The sequence below is a fragment of the Sorex fumeus genome, unplaced genomic scaffold (genome assembly GCF_029834395.1).
Source record: "Sorex fumeus unplaced genomic scaffold, SorFum_2.1 ptg000128l, whole genome shotgun sequence".
NCBI lineage: Eukaryota > Metazoa > Chordata > Mammalia > Eulipotyphla > Soricidae > Sorex > Sorex fumeus.
In genome coordinates, this window is record NW_026606185.1 from 19,528,486 (window position 1) to 19,548,978 (window position 20,493).

A 20,493-nucleotide genomic window follows, 5' to 3' on the forward strand; every position below is an offset into this window, starting at 1 on the left:
ACACACACACACACACACACACACACACACACACACACACACACACACACACATAAAACTAGATTAACTTTCTCATGCTTATAGGCTTCATCAATTATAAATCCAAAATGACCACTGTAATGGAAAGTACAATACCTATACAAAAAATTTAAAAATTCACTTAGTGGGATTAATGATGTTGTTTTGTTGAAACAAAATTTCTCATGTTCTGCTTAAAAGGTAGAAATATCTAGTTAATTTCTAATTTGGTTTACTGGTTTTCACCGTTGTTCAGGAAGACCTGAACATGCTTGTTTTTCAAAAATAATTCAAAGTCTCCATTTAATGGGTTTGGGCAGTCAAATCTCAAACTTAACCCAAATGACAGCAATTAGTTGTCTATTTCCCATTTTAATGAGACATTCCTTGGCAACTATGTAAAGATGTGTTTGTGCACTTGAAAATTAAGGTCAGTATTGTAGTGTTACTAAACTCTTTAACAAATGGACATCTAATTCAATTATTGCTGGAATTGAGTACAGAACAATCCTTCATTCTTATTTATTACTATACTTACTGCTAATGAACTGTTGTTGCAAATTGATGCATTATAACTATAGGATCCAAGCAATAACTCTTGTACAATGTGTGCTGTCTGTGGTAGTGTATGCTCTCTTTAATTTGACTCACCTATGTCCTAAATGAAGCTGACTTCCTATTACCTCTCTCTGCTCCAAATTCTGTGAAACATCTGTCTGAACAGTACACTAGTCTTGTCATCTGTAGGAATATTTCCCTACACTAGTCGTTTACATTCGTGTTTCTACAAATTGACAGTATTTTCAAATCACCTTGGGAACTTGTTAAAGGTACCTGCTCTCTAGAATGTATACAGAGATTCTGATTTGCTGAGACTGGAGCTGGACCCAAGACTCTTGCATTATTAGCAAGCACTCATAGATTTTGATACATGTGATTTTTTTCAAGATTGTTTATACCGAAATAAATGTAAAGTTCACAAATAATATTGATTGAGAAATGCTGATGTCTTTCTCATTTTGCCACTGACAAATGAGTCCATCTTGGAATTAAACAGGACTCAAAAGAAAGAGATACTTTTGTTTTATATTTGGGGCCACACCAAGCAGTGCTTAAGGCTATTCCTGGCTCTGTGCTCAGGGATCCTCCTGGCAGTGCTCAGGGACCATGTTTGGTGTCTGAAAGCAAATTTGAATCAGCTACATGAAAGGCAAATGCTGGACAGACTGGAGGGCAGGGGGCGGGGAGGATAGTGCAGGGGAAGGTGGGGGTCATGGGGAGGAAAACTGGGGACATTGGTGTGGAGAAATGTATACCACTGGTGGAAGGATGGGTGCTGGACCACTGTATGACTAAAACCTAACCATGAACAGCTTTATAAGGGTCTATCTCACAGCGATTTAAAAAAAAGACCAAGAAACTGAGAAAGAAAGAGGAAGGAAGGAAGGAAGGAAGGAAGGAAGGAAGGAAGGAAGGAAGGAAGGAAGGAAGGAAGGAAGGAAAGAAGGAAGGAAGGGAAAAGAAGCAGAAAAGAAGGCAAATGCTATTATTGCCTATACTGTCTCTTGGGTCCCTAGTAGACACTTTTTTCAAAATTGCTTTGGCACATTAAAATCTAGGTTTATTTATTTGTTGTTTGGGGATAACACCCAGTGGTGTTTAGGGGTTATTCCTGGATCTGTTCTCAGAGATCTCACCAGGTGGGTTCAGTGGATATGGGGTGCTAGGGATCAAGCCCAGGTCAGTTTCATGCAAGACAGTCTTTCCTGCTGTACTATCATCCTATTCCTCAGTTCAGAAGTTTATTTAAAGGAACACTGATACTCTAATGTTTTTGCTGATTTCCAGAGCATTCTGAAAATTCATGGGAAATCACACTTTCATTTGTACCCACACTGTTGAAAAGTGCATGTAGTGAAGCAGCTAGAAAGTAGGAAAGTTCTGTAAAGTTCTGTAAAGTTGTACCTGAACAAAGTGAACATTTTTCTAGGCAGTCATAAGCTTCACACTGCTTCTTTTATAAAGTTAATTATCTCACTTTTTCCTAAAGAGGGAAATGTAAACCTAGAAGAGATAAGAATGAAACAAGTTAATAATAGGACTGAATTCAGAGTTTTTCTCATTATATGGATTTTTTCTTCTCAGTTAATCTTTGATGAATGCTATTATCATGAAATACAATAGCTGGTTAGAATCATTTACAACTTATATATTTATATCATATTTATATTAAATATTTATATATATTTACTGCAAGAACCAAGAGACTTACTGGCATTTTTTAAAATATATTTTGAAGGGAAAGTACATAAATGTGAAGTATTTGGTATAATTTAATAGTGATAAGTTTGAGTTTATCAGTTTGGGATATGTTTGTGATTCCAGTTTGTGAAAAGCTGAGGTCTTAAATTTAATATCAGATTGCCAGGTTCCATTCCTTCCATTACATATTAAATGGCCAAATGTAAAATATTCCCAAGGGACTTTTGTTTGTACTTAAGAAGAGAATAGAATTATTGTGATTTTTAAACTTCGGAAAGAACGGAGAGTCAAACTAACCCTTATTAATTAATTATTAGAAGTTATTATATTTAAATGTTTAGAGTTTTCTAAAATTTGTTAGAAATAGATAATTTTAAAGTCATTAAAGAAAAGGTTTGGGGATGTTTTGTTTGTGGGCCACATCTGTCAGTGTACAAGGCTTACTTTTAGTTTCTGTGCTCAGGGATCACTCCTGGCAGACCTTGGGGGTACCATACATGATGCTGGTGGTCCAACCTTGGTAGGCCATGCCCATAAACAAGAACTTTTCAATGAATTAAAACTTACATAATGTCATAGCCCCACATTTATGACTAATATTTTTACAAGAATACAAAGAGATAAAAAAGATATAGAATTTTTTAAAGGATTTCAAGGAAAAAGATGCATTTTAAAAAGTATATTCTACATGTATAAACTTTCTTCCTCTCATAAATAGATTTCTGTACACTTTTTGGCTGCATTTGTACATTTTTGTTGTTGATTTCACTTTGTTCTGTGCTCTGCTTGTATACAGATTCCCCCAAAATGAAAACCCACAATGAAGTGAGCATCTGGGAGCCTTAATTAGCTGTAAACTTGACACTATTCTTAGAACCTAGACATTTTTTAAACAATTTTTTATGTCACTAGACAAATCTTGTTGCTTTTTGAATTATGAATTTCTCCACTTATTTTTTTGTATTTACAATCCTTACTAATAACTGTGGTTGAAGACTGCCCAGTGTGTGCATTTCAGGGGGATGGTGTTGAAATAAGCCTCTGCTAATGACTGTAGTTTGTAAAATTTTGCTAAAGCATCTTAGTTTGAGAAATAGACCATTTAAAGGACAGAATAATTTTGTAAATAGTTTGAAAACATTATAATGCCTTATGTAAGGGAAATGTGAGAATGTCAAAGAGTGCAAATCAGTGTTACCTGGCTATTAAAGTAAATGTTGGATTGGGTAAAGCTTCAGTATTCATCCAATCATCTTATTTCAGGGCAAAGTTCCAACGGCTCCAGGAGCAGGTTCTCTATAATTTCTGTCAGAGGTCTATCTTATGATGCTAAGCAACTTGGGTGTAATACAACCTGCAAATCCTGCCCTTGTCTTGGCTATGGGTTTGGAGTTGTTATTACCTTTAGGTAGCAGAGTATCAGTGTCAGTAAGTCAGTAAGTGAGCAAGGCTGGTCAGTTGGAAAGAAGTTTGTGGGAACCCCGTCCCCCTACCTCCTTACCTATAGTTAACTGTGTCCATTTTCCCGGTATTGTGAGTTGAGTTCGAATGGCTTGTAGAGCTCTGTGATCGGTCATGTATGCTATATAGAGTAATTTCAGGAAGTCTATAGAGAAATTATCCATTTAGGTCAGCCTTGTGATGGTGATGAACAGAGACCAAGTCTGGTGTCCCAGAGATTCCCTCATATTTTGTGGATCATTTCAGTATTTGCCATGTGTATCCAATAAATTAGGATTCTGATCTACCAATAAAATAAATGGGGTGGGGGCTAGGGGTGTTGGGCCACATCAAGCTCTGTTGGTTCGTGCCAGGGATTGAACTTGGGTCAATCTGAATGCAAAGCCTTACCTGTTGTACTCTCTCTCTCTAGGGTTATTAGCCAAATAGTTTCACCAAATCTTACACTAATGCTGGGACCATATAACAGGCAGTGCTTCCACCTCCAAAGTACATTTTTATAGTTTAGTTTAAAAAAAACACCATGAACAAGAACAAAGTCTCCTCTGTGGGGTAGAGCTAACATTATTTTTCATAGTGAGAGGGCAACAGAGAAAAAAATGGTCCTTTATGGAAGAAAGCAGAGCCAACTGTAATAGTCTTATCACCTTGCCTTCCACTTCATTTTGTTACTTTCCTTTGCTTTTCAAGAACCCATTATTTCATCTCTTTATGAGAGTTAAATAGCAGGTTTCTCATGACTGCTTTTCACTTGGGTATTAAGATGTGATATGTCTTTTTATTTTATGCAAACACAATGCTCCTTAAACATAGAAATTTTCAAAATTTTTCCTTATTTCATACATGAGGAAACTGAACCCCCAAAGCAAGTGACAACTTAGTTCATTATTCAGTGTCCACGAATGTGTCAAGCTTGGTTTGCAGTGTCCCCAGGAGACACTGTAGGGAGATAGAGACAACTTAAAGGGGCTCCTGAACATCACTAACAAAATTTTCTTAAAAAAGAGTTTTATTTGTTGGGCCACACACAGAGGTTCTCAGGGCTTATTCCTGCCTGTCTCAGCCCAGGCTCACTCCTAATGTGAGCCAGATATCAAACTGGTGCTAGCTGCATGCAAGGTAAGGGCTTTAATGCCTGTATTACCTCTCCAGTCTCAGTAAAAAGGCTTATTAAAGACATGTAGGCGAGGACTGGAGAGATAGTAAGGGTTTAAGTAATATACATGTCTTGCATCCCACCAGCCTGGTTTAAATACTTGGCACCACATATGGTCCTTTGAGAACCACCAGTACTCACTCTTGAGCACAGAGCCAGGAGTAACTCCTGAGCACAATCTGTGGCCCAAAGAAACAACTAAACAAACAAAAAGAGATGATGGCCAGTTACTGATAAAACGATGTGCTTCTCATGTGTTTTGTGTAGCATTTCCCCTCCTCCAGATCCATGCCAGGGAAAAACAGCAGAGAATCTAGGCTAAACCCAAAATCTGCTTCCCATACTATTTAGCTATGAAGCTTCTACTGCAGGTTTTGAAGTAATGTAATTTTAGAATTAGTTCATTATAATTTTAGTTCATTATAATTTTAAAAGATAATATATAATGTCCTAACATTTTATCCTAAGAAAATATCACCCATATAATATTACTGATTCTCTTCATGGGATATGGGATGCCGGGGATCGAACCTGAACACACATTGTCTCCATCCTCAGCAATGAGGGGTTGGATAGTTATTACACTGGGTAGGGTGCTTGCCTTGCATGCAGCAGACCCAGGTGCAATCTCCAGTAACCACATATTATCCCCTATGCACCACCCAGAGTGGCCCCTCAGCACAGAGCCAGGAAAAATGTGGTAGATATTTACTATTTTCATTCTAAACTTGTTTCCTTCCCCTTTCGAATACAAAATTAATTGGAATGTAACTTATGGGGGAAAAATCATCCCATATGATCCCTCGAGCACCACCAGGAGTAATTCCTGAGTGTAGAGCCAGGAGTAACCTGAATGGGAGAATTATTTTAATTGGCTGGAGCGATAGCACAGTGGGTAGGGCGTTTGCCTTGCACACTGCTGCCCCGGGCTGATCTGGGTTCAATTCCTCTGTCCCTCTCTGAGAGCCCGGCAAGCTACCGAGAGTATCCCTCCCCCACAGCAAAGCCTGGCAAGCTACCCATGATGTATTCGATATGCCAAACACAGTAACAACAAGTCTCAAAATGGAGATGTTACTGGGCCCGCTTGAGTAAATCGATGAACAACGGGAGGACAGTGCTACAGTGCTCTTCATGAACAATTGACTTTAAGATTAAGATTTATTAGTAACGAAGAAAATAATTCATTCTAAATTAAGAAAATAACCATAGGAGCTGGAGAGATAGTATAGCAGGTAAGGTGTCTGCCTTGCATGCGGCCAACCCGTGTTTGATGCCAGGCATTCCAGATTGTCCCCTGAGCCTCCCTGGAAATAAGCCCTGAGCTCAGCCAAGTGTGCCCCCCCCATAGCAAAAATACAGCAGTAAAATAAATGAAAATATAAATCCATCTGTGTCTCCAATATTATGCCATTGTCATGTTTACTGTAAACAACATAATTTGTTCAGATCTACTTTTAAAGGGGTCTGCTTTAGTGCTCTCACAAAAAAAAAGTAAAATGAACCCTTTATTCACAGATCTTATAATCAAATACCCTCACACATGCATCTAATGTATGTGCATGGTTTGTTTTGGGGACATGCTCAGAAGTGCTCAGGAACTACTTTTGGCTTGGTGCTGGAGTTTCTTTGTAGTTATGCTTGAGGAACCATGTATTGTGGGGTTTCATGCAGGGCCTCCAGAGTGCAGAGCATGTATTACAGTCTATTGTGCTACGGCTCAGGCCCCGTGTGTGTGTGTGTGTGTGCGCGTGTGTGTGTCTGTAAGATTCTTGTGCCCCTGACAGGGAATTGATACAGGAAATCTAACATCTTCTGCATTATTTGGACTTTCAGCTTTATCTGTCACTTGAAAGTTAACTCAGTGTTACCTCTGGCTCTTGGAATAATGCCATGGTCACTTTCTCTCAGTTCTAGGGTCTTTGCCAATCCATTCTTTGCAATGTCATCATATCATTTACCCCTAAAAGTGACTGGTCACATTTTCTTGCTCAAAATTTCCCCCAAGCTGCACATCTCTGACAAAATACAGGGCCATGAGCTCCATAGCAACCATCATTTTCCAACCTTCTTTCCCATGCAACTTGAAAAACGCCCCATCCCCCCTGCCTCTGAATCCCTTTACTGGTCAAGAAATGAGGGCCAAGTCTGCCCCTCGCCTGAGCCCTCAGCACACACACCAGGCCCATTGATCTCAGCCACCAGCATCTCTTCTGCCTCTCCTCTTTGGCTCTCAGTCATAAATACATTATTTCTGTGGCTCCATATTCTTCACTCCCTGAACGAGTCGCTTAGCTGCAGGAAGGGCGACGAAGACTATCTGGAGGTCTTAAACATTATCATACACATGCTTCGACTTGGTTCGAGCTTAGCAGCTGTGCGAGGGCAGGAATAATTCTCCCCCCACCCCCACCTCGGAAGCAGCATGATCCCCGCCCCCTCCCCCCATCCGCACCCGTGCCTCTGCATTTCCGTGGGCAGCTTTGTCAGTGCCTCCCCCTCGCGGCTGGGTCCAGGGAGCCAGGGGACCACCTGTAAGTGGACCTTCACGGTAGGAAGCCTCACGATTTTACCGGGAGAGAGAGCAGCGCTTCCCTAACCTTTAATTCACTTCTTCTCCATTCCTGGAATATTTCTCTCCGAGCACCTACCCTGCGCCAGACGCGGCCAATTTGAATTTGCTTCTCTGCAAGAAGGAAGAAGGGGGGTGGCTGAGGAGTGTGCGTGTGTCGGGGGAAGACTGCAGTCCCTGCGCCGATAAATCAACTCACTTGAAGGTCAGGCACCCCCCTCCCCCTGCTCTGAGGAGGTGCCCGCGAGGCGCGCGGAGGCCGGGAGAGCCGGTGCAGATCGGGGCGAGACGCGCGAGGCAGCAGCAGCAGCGGCGTCCGCGCGGCGGGGCCAGGTCGGGGCGCGGCCCGAGCCCGGGAGGCGGGGAGGCGGCGAGCAGCCCGCGCCTGCGGCTCCGTCCCCGCGCACGCCGACGCCGCCCGCTCCCCCGCCGCGGCGCGGGGCTCCCGGCCCGCCCAGGTAACTTTGCTCGGGGGAAAGCCGCGGGGGTCCGGGTCGCGCGGGCCGGACGCGCCGGGCCCTGAGCGCGCCGCCGCCGCCGCCGCCGCGGCTGCCCGTAGCCGCGTGTCCCCGCCAGGCCGAGCCCGGCCTCCGGGGCCTGCGCCGCCCGGGCGAGGCCACCCCCGCCGCCCGCGCCCCCGGCCCGGATCTCGCGTTCGGGGCGCCATGTTCTGAGTCCCCCATCGGCGCGGGGCCGGGGCGACACTGCGGCGCGGGCCCGGCGGCCGCCCAGGTGCGCGGGCGCCGAGCATCCCCGCCGGGAGCGCTCCGGCGGCTTTTATGTAACTTGTCTGCCGCCCCGAAGTGGGCCGGCTCCGGGCCGGTGGCGGGAGCGCCCGAGAGACGTCGCCCCTGGGCCCTTGGTCCAGCCTCGGCGGGGCGGCTGGTGCACTGCTGCGGGCTGGGGCCGGGGCCGGGCCGGGGGTGCACTGCTGCGGGCTGGGGCCGGGGGGTGCACTCTTGCGGCTGGGGCGGGGGGTGGTGCACTTCTGCGAGCTAGGGCCGGGGGGTGCACTCTTGCGGCTGGGCCGGGGGGGGGGGTGCACTTCTGCGAGCTAGGGCCGGGGGGTGCACTCTTGCGGCTGGGCCGGGGGCCGGGGTCGGCCGCTGCACTCCTGCGGGCTGGAGCCGGGGCTGGGGGCCGGGGTTGCACTCCTGCGGGCCGGGGCCGGGGCCGGGGGCTATCCTGCGGGCTGGGACCCGGGCCGGGTTCGGGGGTGCTGCGCTCCTGCAGGCAGGGGCTTGGGGGTGCACTCCTGCGGGCTGGAGGCCGGGGATCGGGGGCGGCCGGTGTACTCCTGCGGGCCGGGGGCGGGAGTTGGGGGCGGCCGGTGCACTCCTGCGGACCCGGGGCTAGGGTTGGGGGGGCGGCCGATGCACTCTTGCGGGCCGGGGGCGAGGGCGACCGGGTGGGGCAGGGCGCGGCTCCCCTGGAGCCCCCTGGGCTCTGATCTCTCCGGGAGGTGTCTGCGGGGGACAGTTCTGCGGCGGGTGGAGGTGGGGAGGGGCGGGAGCGTCCCGACAGCGGGAGGTCCTGGGCTGATCCCGCTCCTGAAGGGTGTTTCCCTGCAGTGGGGGGCTTACTGACTTGCCCGGTTTCCCCCTAATCTCGCCCTTCTACATTCTCATCTCCCCCCCAATCCCCCCCCCCCCCCCCCCCAAGTTCATGGCTTCTGCATTGCGGTGGGTGTGGTTACCTACTAGATGGTAACTGTAGAGCTTTGCAGTGGGGAGAATCTTTCCTTTTCGGTTTTGATCTATGGGGAGCCAAAGTTTCCTGTGTTTGCTTTCTCTTCTATTGCAGTTTTAGGGAGGTTAGAGTTGGGAAGAGATGGTGGCCGAGCAAGTAGAATGATAAAGAAAACATGTGGAATTAATTGCGTGTGCAAATTGGACTGAGAAATCCTGCGGGCCAGGCCGTCCAGCTAATGCAGGGTTTGCATGCCGTGGTTCAGCCGCCCTTGGTCTTGCAGCATTCTCCCTGAAGTACTGCGGAATTGCATTTGCAGACATCCCGCCAGCTCTTCCCCACCCCCATCCCCATGTTGGCCTCCCTGAGATGGCCAGGTGTGCGTGAGTTTCTCTTGCTAGCGTGGACTTTCCCCGAAGAAGAATCTTCACACTTAGCACTGAAAACATTCTTTGGGAGTTTAATCCTGATTTTCAAAGTCTCCAGAAAACAAAAGTGACCAAACTCTGCTTGTATCTGGGAGCCATGGACATAGCACTAATTACAGCAAATTAAGCAGAAAAACCCAATTAGGAAACGGGGGCACATGAAGCTTGAGTGAACTCTGGGGAATAGGAGGTAATTTATATCTTGGCTCAGATAGGATTTAAAAAAAAATGTTAATTTTCGTATCAGACTTTTAAAACTTCAACTGAACGACCAAGTTCTTGTGAGAAAAAATAAATCCTAAATCGGGAAGTGGTGACTTACATATGATAATCTCAGAATGCTGGGTGGAAGTAACTGAATACTAAATGCTGTATCATTTGCATAAAACTTTTCTGAAAACTTAGAAAAAAATAGCTGAATTGCATAAAATTTAGCTAATACACTTTAAACAAGTGCTTTTTGTTTGCAAAATAGCATATTGCTTTGTGAGTGGTTTATCAGTATGAGAAGCACTGCCATTTTATTTAATTTGTACACCCTATTTAGGTGAAAGACTGAGAAGAGGTAGGTCACAATTTAGTGTCTCAGTGATATATTTATATTTTTGAAGTCATTTCTTCTGCCTGAATTTGATTTAGGTTGAACGCAGCTTTTGTTCTTTTACAGTGCTTAGACTTCAGTGTGTGCTGGCCAAATTTTATTGAAATAGATCAAAGATTATTTTTTTTACTTGATTATATGCTATTTAATGGACTCTTTGGTTTTGAAAAAAAAGTAGTCTGTCGGATACATTAAAAGGCAGTCTAGGTAGCATAGAGGCAAACATTCACGAACTGAGAGATATATTGCCTTTATTTTGGGAATCCTGTGTATTCTGTCAGATCACGCAAGGCAGAACCATGCTGTCTGTGCCAGGTATTTCTCTTTGTGTTGTAAAACATGTATTCATCTTTTAAATAGAATTCACATTCTCTCCAGTAAAACAGGACTCTTAAGAGTGGACTGGAAAAAATAAACACCCAAGAAATAACACTTTCATTTTTACATGAAAATTGGACTAAAAGGAACAGAGGTTTCTGCAGTACTCAGCTACCCTGGTCATCTTTAGTTCTCAAAGTCCTTTTCAAGTATCCAAACACACTTTTTTCCCCCCTTGCTCAGCTTTATTATGGAGTATAGGCACACTATTGAGAACCATGAATCAAATAAATCTTTAGCACCACTTCATTTCAAGAGATCTTTATTGGTGCAGTTGCTGCATCTATTTCTTTCAAAAGGCTAGCTTGCTGCTAATTTGTTTGAAATTCATGAGGCGGCGCTGGAAGGTTCTGCTGTCATTTGATTTGCCTTAGTTGTAAAGAATTATGTGCTCAGAAGCAAGGACTGGAGCAGTGAAGTCATTGCTCTGCCCTGTGTTGTGACATCACTATGGCTCAAAGGAAACAAGGGTGGGGCCGGCAAGACCAGACCATCTCTCCAGAGTCTTGCTGGCTTAACGTGGCCTGTGGAATGACTAAGACTCCTTTCTCAAGTTGAACTCTCCAGAAGGTATTGTTTAGAGAACTGGAAGGTAGATGTGAATGCAAAACTATGGGAAAGTGTGTTTTGTAGATCTAAGGGAAAAAATGTTTTGTGTGTGTGAAATAGAAAAATGGACAACAGATATGAATACAAGACTCGATGGGAAAATGTGTTCTATAGATTAAGAAAGAAGAAAGCTTTTTGGAGATAGTTTAAGTCAGTGACCATAGCTCTTATTAAGGAAATTACTGGATTTCTTTTTTTTTTTTCTAAAAGAAGGGCTATTTAAATATATCTCAAGAGCAGGAATAGTGTGTTATTTATAGAGTTATATATCTTAGCCTTTATACTAAAGTAGCAAGCATTATGTCTAAATTCTTAATTTAGACTACTAGTATTGTCTGTAAGGATATATGGTGTCCATAAGGATGCATTATTTTCTTTACAGGCAATGTCCTTTCTGATTTCTTTCTTTCTTTCTTTTTTTAAAGATACTTGATTTTTTTCTTGTCTTTCTTTTTGGGTTACACCCAGTGATGCTCAGGCATTACTCTTTGTTCTGCACTTAGGGATCACCCCTGACAGTGCTCAGGGGACCATATGGTGTGTCCAGGATTGAACCCAGGTTGACTGCATGCAAGGCAATTGCTTTATCTGCTGTTTTATCTCCCCAGCCCCCTGATTGATTTTTAAGGGATGTGATTAGTTGGCAGTTAGAATATGAAAAATACTAGAGAATTCACAAGGTTTGAAGATATGTGCAGTGATTTAGGTAGTTTATTGTCATTTAAGTTTTTGATTTATTTGCAGATTATTTTTTATAACGTAGCATTTAAATTCTAACTTAGAATTCTTGTGCATAAATGGTCACAGAAATGTTTTACCCAAATTAGTATTGAGTAAATAATAAAGGATATCTGAGATCCTGAAACTCTGAAGTGCATTTCATGCTTTGATATCAGTTTAATATGTTCTGAGCATAAAGAAACGCAGAATCACAGCATAGCCACGGATGTTCCTTGTCTTCCAGGCACTGCCTCGATAAGGTGGCTGTCATTTTTTTCATGTCTGCTATGTAGATAGATGTTGTGGGCAGTTCTGACTATGTAGCTCTTCCAGCCCCCAATTCTAAAGCTAAGGGAAGGGAGATAAAAGGGAACATGGGGGTAGTAGAGAGAAGAATGGCACAAGTAGATGGGTTGAAATTAGGTTCCAGAGCTGCAGATCACTTGGTTGAAATGTCTTTGGTACTGCATTTTTAGCCTTGTGGTGACTGGTTAAATTGTACACTTTAGAATAGTAAGCTTCTATTAGCACAAAACCCCTAATTCTTTTGTAATTTGTAGTACAGAGAAAAAGCTGACAGCTTAATTTTTAGATTGCTGACATTTTGATAGTGTTCTTATAGCCATTGCTTACGAATTTAAAAAAAGAAAAGCAGTGGAAGGTCTGTATTAGATCTAGGAAACCAATGCAGCACTGAACTCACCCAGTTATGAGGACTGTGAATCTGAACTCTGGGCAAGTCATCCACCAACCAGGTATCGTCCATGTACTGAGAGCACTGAGTAAATATTTATGGAATTGGATTAAAAAAAGACCATTTGCGACTTAATGCTTCACTACCAAACAATACTTGAAAAAGCCCTGCTTCTTTATTTTAAAATGAGGATTACTAGACGCCTGTGTACTATTTTTTTGTTTGTTTGTTTTTGAGCCACACCCAGTGCCACTTAGTGCCTACTCCTGGCTTTGCACTCAGGGATTATTCCCGGTGAGACTTTAGGGACCATATGTGGTGCCAGAGATAGAACCTGGGTCTGGTGCTTGCAAACAAGTGATGTAGCCATTTCTAGCCCCTAATATAACCCCTCCCTCCCTCCCTCCCTCCCTCCCTCCCTCCCTCCCTCCTTCCTTCCTTCCCTCCCTCCCTCCCTCCCTCCCTCCCTCCCTCCCTCCCTCCTTCCTTCCTTCCTTCCTTCCTTCCTTCCTTCCTTCCTTCCTTCCTTCCTTCCTTCCTTCCTTCCTTCCTTCAGCCAGCTGAGGATGCTGCCAATTTAATCCATTGACTGCGGAGTGATCAATTAGAGTTTGACATATTTTAGTAGATAGTAAGCACTTGTAAGAAATGGTGTACCATCAGTGAGGGTACATTGAAGATGGTGAAGTGTGGAAGAAAAGCATGGGCAACAATAACCTAGTAGGCATGCTATCCAGAAGAGTTTGATTTTGACGGTGTGAAGTATTTTTAGATTGAAGTTGGCTAAGTAATTTTCTTCTGCTTTCTCTATGAAGTATAGGCTACCTAAATAAATCTTGAAAAGCTTTTTAAATGGAAAATTAAAATTCCAGTGCAGGAATTATTGGCACTTTGCTTAATTGACAGAGTGCCAATGACATGTAGTTAACAATAAAGCATCTTATTTCATGCAATTATGTCATAAATTTAACAAAATAATTTTCTTACTGTATTCAAATTTTAGGGGCACAATAATCAAGACTTACATGTCTTCTGTATATTAATAATCATGTTTTTTATATTTATCCCTATTGAGTCTTTATTTTTCATTTTATTTTTTTCCATTTTCTTCCTGGAGAAATGGTTGACTTTGATAAAAGACTGAATCCTTGGTTAGACATCCCTGTTTGGGCACTCCAGAAGCCAAGGAATTGTAATTTTGCAGGATTTTAGCATTTACTCTGGGGGGGGGGTAGAAGAAGAGTTTGTGGGGCTTGATTCTTGCAAGTTATTTTTAAATGAAATGAAGGGAATTTTTTACTTTGCTAGGCAAAGAGGAGCCTTTGAAGGTAGTGGAGAAGGAAGGAAAACAGTTTGTATCTGGTGATAAATGTTGGAGACCTTGAAAGACTAAGAATCTGAAAACATTTGTGAATAGATAAATTCAGAGAATTATCTTTGGGAGTATAGGATATTAAACTTCTTGGCTTGCAAGTTAATAATAGCCATTGTCATGGTCAAGCCTCTTAAGTTTCCTGAGTCTGCTTGCTCATTTAGAAAATGACCATAATTCTTAACCTCAAGGAAATTGGTAATAAATGATACAAAGCACTCAACAAAGAACCTGATATCATAAGTGCCTAGTAAAAAGCAGTAGCTTTTTGAGCATATTTACCAATTCACAGGTTTATACATACTATTTCACATGCAACCATTTCTTTTTTAATGCAGAAGTATATCCTAGAAACTATTTCATATCCAACACTCTTACCTACATCAATATTCTCAGTAGGAAATATTTTCTTTGGGTCCTGTCTAATATTCGTGAAGGATCATTACCTCAAAGATGATTATTTGAAGCCTTGTCATCCAGCTCCTCCTCCTGTACTTGCTGCCTACACTTTTATCATTATCTGTAGCATACACATCCGAAGGTTTATGAAAAAGAACATTAAGCCAAATTAAAATCTCTGTTATGAATTATTATTTGCATCTCAAAGTTGTGTGCTTATATTTGATTTTAGCAGATGAAAATAACAAAATAACATTTAAAAAACATATATTTGGTACTATTTTTGTTTGTGCCACACCTAGTGTGCTCAGAGCTTGGTCCTGCCTCTGCTCTTAGGAATACTACTGATGGGGCTAGGGGTACCGTATAAGGTGCTAGGGGTTGAACGAGGGTTGGCCACATGCAAGGCAAGTGTTATACTATTACTCCTGCCCCTATTTTATAATTCCTTAATTCTGACTCCAAATATATTCCCATCATAGAGGACTGACCTCCCCCAGAAAAGTTAAACTTTGAGGTCACAGATGCCCACCAATTTCCCATCTGTCCTGGATCATCAGACCACATAGACCATAGCTGAACTGCATTCTGAAGTCTGTCAGGCCACTTCAGAGTATGGGTGTGTTTAAGAGACATGAGGGCACTGCGATTCTAGACATAGGGAATATCAGTGTCCCTTGCTCTTTCTTGTTCTGAGTTCTCAACCCTTTTATGGTTTTCAGTATCTCAGTAGCATAGAGTTAGCAAATATCAAACTGCAGATTTCATTCAGTCTCTGGGATGTGGGCCACTCTGTTACGATATTGATTAGCCCTATTTTGGACTCTACTCTAGCTATTTCCCTATGTCCATGCAGTTCAAGATAGCGTTGTGAACTTAAGATGATGTGAACTGGACTTCTGCTGAAGGAGGGCCCCAGGAGTAGCCTGGTTTTCTTTGATTTGTGTCTAGTTACATAACAGATATAGTTTAAGTTTTGAGTAATTTCATCGTAGGGAAGGCTTGATTTTTATATACTTTACACCATTCTTTTGTATCACTTGTACTAACACTTATAGGGTGTAGAAGTAGGCCAAGGAGAGGTTGTTTGAGGTGACTGAGCAGCATGGGGAGAAAGCATTGTAGGCAGTTGAAGACGATGAAAAAAATTACTCAGCCGGTTGAGAAGTGAGATGGGATCCAAGGACTACATGGGGATGACTAGATGTGCTTTTTTAAAAAAATTAATTATTATATATTTGGTTTTGGGGTCACCTCCAGTGGTGCTCATAACTTCCTGCCTCTGTTGCACCAGACTCACTCCTGGAGGGGTTCAGGGGACCATATGCAGTGCTGGGGATTAGACCTAATCATCCACATGCAAGAATGAGCATGTGGAAAGGTAAACTCTTTAATAACCCCTGACTTCACTACTTAGCTTTGTAACTTTTTCCTTCTTAATATAAAATACAAATCACAGTTCAGCAGTAGATCCTTGTAGCAACTAGTCATTTAAGCCTTTCTAGAGTAAGCATAGGTAGAAGTGGTCAAAGAAGTGGAGGGATGTGACTCCTTTGGAAACTGTCTAGAATGTGCAGTTTTGAAGTTTAGGGACCGTTGGGTTTGGGAGGTATGGTATAAGGGAATGGTCCACTTGTATCCGAGTGGAGGTCCAGGTTGGTGGTAGAATGATGGAGAGTGAGGAGCCGGGGCTGCAGGACCTCATTGAAGCAAAGAAGAGGACTTAGGGAGAGGAAGGAGTTAGGTGCTCACTGAAAACCCGAACCTCGGCTTCCTTCCCACATTTGCCTGGGTATGAAATAGATATTTATGCCTGATGTATTTTAATCTTTGCTGCTATAATTTTTAAAAGAATTGTATTAAGAAGCAAAGGTGACATTGCTAAAAATATCTACCTCCTATGTCGATGAGGGCATGTATTTGACATTGTGACAGGCAGCTCAATTTAAAGCACTAAACATAGATTTGCTGTGTTTTCTTCTCTGCAGCCTTTTTTCATACACCATAAAAGGCTCTAATGTGTAGTTTTGGGTACGCCAGAAACGTGTTGACAGCTCTTTAAGTTTCTTACTTTTCTTCCCTTTCTTCTCATGATAGCAGAAAAGACTTTATCCCTGGTAAAATCTTGACCCTAACTAGAGGAATGCTGGCGCTGTCCATCCCTTCAAACATCAAGATGAACCATGGATGCTTAATTAAAACATCTGAGGATGATAAGATAGGGTGGAGGATTCTTTTATAAAATAATGCAAAATATGCCTGATATCCTGATCACCTCTATACCCAAAACCTAAGTTGCTATCCAGGTTGCTTAAATCTCCCCAAGTTCTCATCCACAATTGTGTCTCTTAAAAGTAGCCTCTGTTCCCCCTGAGCACCACTAAGTGTGGCCCTGACTGGCCTTGTCCCTACCCCACACACCCATCAGGGTCCAGCACAACACCCACAGCCCTTAGTATTTAGCCACTTAGCCCCAATACCCTCCTGAACACAGGAGAACCACCCCAAAAGTAGCGACTTTCACTTTTGTGAGTTGAATTTAACATGGATATAAAATATCTTAATTCCTTTCCAGATCACTGATTAGAATATCACTACATTATTTACAGTGTTGTTTTTGTTTGTTTGTTTTTTTATTGTATGAAGGCCACACCTAAGGTGCTCAGGGCTTACTCCTGGCTCTTTGCTGAGGAATCACTCTGGGGGTGTGTGGGGTACCAGGGAATGAATCCAGGTTGGCCGTGTGCAGGGCAAGTACCTTTACTTCTCTACTATCTCTCTGGCCTTGTTTGGTGTTATTCTTTATAATTACAAACTTTCAACGAAGTGCTGTATGGTCCTTCTTCGGCCTGTTTCATTCAGTATTGTCTGAGATTCATAGGTATGAGATCTGTAGTATTCCATGGCATGTGTTTAATCAGTGAAGATTGGCGGCTTTAGGGCAGGATTCATGACTTCTTGCTGGTCTTGCAGAGGGTGGTACTTGCTGTTCCCCGGGGCCGGAGCATTCTTCCTATCACATTTACAGTTTGTTCTTTTCTCATTCATCCCTACTGCTGCACCTTGACAAATGTATAATTTATCCTCTGCTTTTGTTTCTTCATATTTTGAGATGTTTTACCAGTTTGTTTAGTGAGTGTTTTCTACAACCAGAAAGAATGCCAGTGTCATAAGGACAAGCATGATGTTATTTGGTTTACTGCTATAAGCTTAGCTTTTCAAATGTTGCTAGGCACATGCTAAGTGTTCAGTAAATGTATAAATGAAGGTGTTCCCATTTAAAATGAAAGGTGCAACAGTTCCATGAACTTATGAAGAATTTCTAGGTCTGTCTCTAATATTTAATTGAGTGGATATGATTTTGTTAAGTGATTTAATTTTGAATTGAAAATATAACTCTGTAGGGCCAGAAACCTGATGAGATGAAGTTGCCTGTACCTTCTGCAAGGTCTTATGGGGATGGTTGAAAGAATTGATGTGTGTGTGTAAGACCTTTCTGCAGTGAACAGTGCTTCAGCCACGCTTCCCAGGGTGATATTTGGGTATCAGTCATGTTCAGTTCATTTGGACCTTCGGTTCTTTTTGTGCAGTCAAGTATAGTAACTTCCTCCTAGCCAGGAATGAGCACTTTTGCATCATTAATACTTTTCCAGGCATCCTATCTGGCCAGCCTCCTCACCATCTACCCAAACTTTTTCTTCCAAATTTAGCACTCTAAGGTAAATAGGGTTTTTTTTAAAGCAATGAATATTCTATTGTATTGTAATTGGGAAATAATTTGTTCACCTCTCATTTTCACTCTTTGTATTTGGTGCTAGGAAAATCACAGTGTAGTTGATTTTTAATTCTGTGCTCTTCAGTTAAACACCTAGTAGATAAGTGAGGTTTTGATTAGGCATACATTCTAATTAAAGAAAAATGAGTGATTTTTTTCTAATTTGAACTACTGTTGAAAATTTTTTTGAGGTGCAGAGATAGATACTTGTATTTGACTGCTGACAGTCATTTATAACTTAATGTCAAAAAGTTTTTTTTTCAGTATTTGTTACAGCTTTATTTCTATTCTGTGGAGGAAATTAAATTTTTCTCTGAAACTGAGTATCGAATCTGACTTCAAGAAGAAGTTCTAGCCTTCCTCTTTATCTAGCTACAGGTACTCAGTAAGTGATGGTGAAATTGGTCTCTCAACTCTTAAATTTGTTTTCAGTAATTATTCCTTTCTTTTTGATGCCAAGAGTGACTTGTTCTTTGATGAAGCTCTTTAGGATCAATGTGATAAGTTAAATGCTTCTGATAGATGAAGAAGAGTTGACTGTGAGCTATCAACAGAGATAGTCTCTAATAACTAAATTCAAGCTAAACCTGTCCCTGTATTAATCAATCCTTGTGAACTACTGTTGTTGGCCAGACGGATAGATTTGACCAGGACATGCAAATGTATGACCTTACTGGAAACCTTTTATATCTGGCTTGTTATCAGAAATCTAATTCTAAGATGTCTGATAACAACCATTACTGAATTTGAAGCTATTAATCTTGAACATGAACAGTTAGGTTTCTGTCTCAGACCTGGATGAGAAACTTTGATGTTTTGAACCACTTTTTAAAAGCATCTGTAATGGCATAATTGTCTTTATGACTTTCCAGTGAAATGGAAATATCTGAGAAAATAGTCTTGTTTCTTGGCATTCTTTTATCTGATTTTGAAAAGATGAGGTTGAAAATATATTTCAGCAGAAACTCCAGTAGAAACAAATCATTGCTCTCCTCAGAAGCATTGAGTATACTTTGGCCATTTCTCCAGTAAGGTATTTTCTGGGAAGAGGTAGTAAGGACACTGCAGTGAATTTGTTACACCTTCCTGATAAAGAGAAATTATGTCTAGAGAAAATTTTGACTGAGACGCTCTCCAATAAAAATAATAAGAATTAGGATTATTTTTATAAGAATAATAAGAAGAATTAGGAGTCCTATGCCTTTTAAAATCATTTTCCTCAGATCAGAGTGATAGTACTGTGGGTGGGGCACTTGCCTTGCATGTAGCTAACCTGAGTTCAATACCCAGCATCCCAAATGGTTCCCCAAGACTGACAGGAGTTATTCCTGAGTTCAGAGCCAGGAGTAATCCATGAGCATCTCTGGGTGTGGCCCAAAAAACAAAAGAATCATTTTCCTCAGATCTTTTATCTTAGGACATTTGCAAATCACATTACATTATAAATTTCATATTCATAATATGCCCTATACAAAAAGTTATATATAACATCTATTTTATATTATGTACATTAGTTTCTATTAAAGCCTTTAAGTTATTAGCTCCATCTTACTGATGGCAGTAAATTATTTAATATATAAGCTCTGTAGGCATCCTGGCTCAGGCACTGTTCTCCTGATAGTGCAACCACAGGCGAGTTCTTTAGTGTTCCTTAATCTCATTTATTCCCCCGTAAATCGTGGATTGTGTTGTGTGTGTTAAGTTTATGTGTATGTTAAGAATGCTTTCAAATGCAGTTAGAGTAAACTTGACCTCCTTGTGTTGCTGTAAGGGGTATTAATCTTGCTGACAGTTGATAGTTTCAAAATGCCAGACTTTGGAACAGTGCAGGTACCTGTGAAAGTTTTCCTGTATTGTTGTCTAGCTCTTGTACAAGTGCCTGATTGCTTTGGTATCTGGCCCCTGCACTGACCATTCAAAATAGGTCTTAACTCCTTTTAGGCCCAGCAAGTATCCAATACAAGAAAGTACATAGAATGGACAAGAGAAATAGGGGGTTTTGGTTACTTGTCTTCTCACACTTCTTTGTGTATCATTTTGAATGAGCTGAAATGAAAATGTACGGATATGTGTTCAAACTGGGTTTCTGTGATGATTACAAAGAAGTGAAATAAAGTAGACATTTATCTCACAATGTGAACTTTTACTGTAGACCTGACAGTCTTTCAGAGTGAGTAGCCCTTGTCCCTATTGCTTTGGAAAACTGCTCCTTGCTCCTTCCTTGAGGCAATTTGGAGCTGTCAGTACAGACTGCCTTCTCCTTGGTTACATGGCAGGCAAGTGACTCAGACCTTGTCAGTCACACTCCTCAGTCGTGGGTGTGTGATCAGGGCAGGCTTTCCTGATCATCCTATGATAG

General features: G+C 42.0%; 1 protein-coding gene across 26 annotated transcripts in view; it reads left to right on the top strand.

The window, feature by feature from the left end:
* The window catches only part of EPB41L3 (erythrocyte membrane protein band 4.1 like 3), a 166,893-nt gene that overhangs the window by 27,323 nt on the left and 119,077 nt on the right, over nt 1–20,493 (top strand). Inside the window, exon 1 of one of the 26 annotated variants that reach the window (XM_056138369.1) lies at nt 7,353–7,431. The exons of 22 other annotated variants lie outside the window; for them this stretch is intronic. The gene's annotated coding sequence lies outside the window, so the exon portion shown is untranslated. Of the gene's footprint in view, nt 1–7,352; nt 7,432–7,726; nt 7,928–8,058; nt 8,202–9,583; nt 9,777–20,493 lie in introns of those variants that run through there. 3 more of the 26 variants (XM_056138367.1, XM_056138370.1, XM_056138368.1) reach the window with 3 other exon arrangements.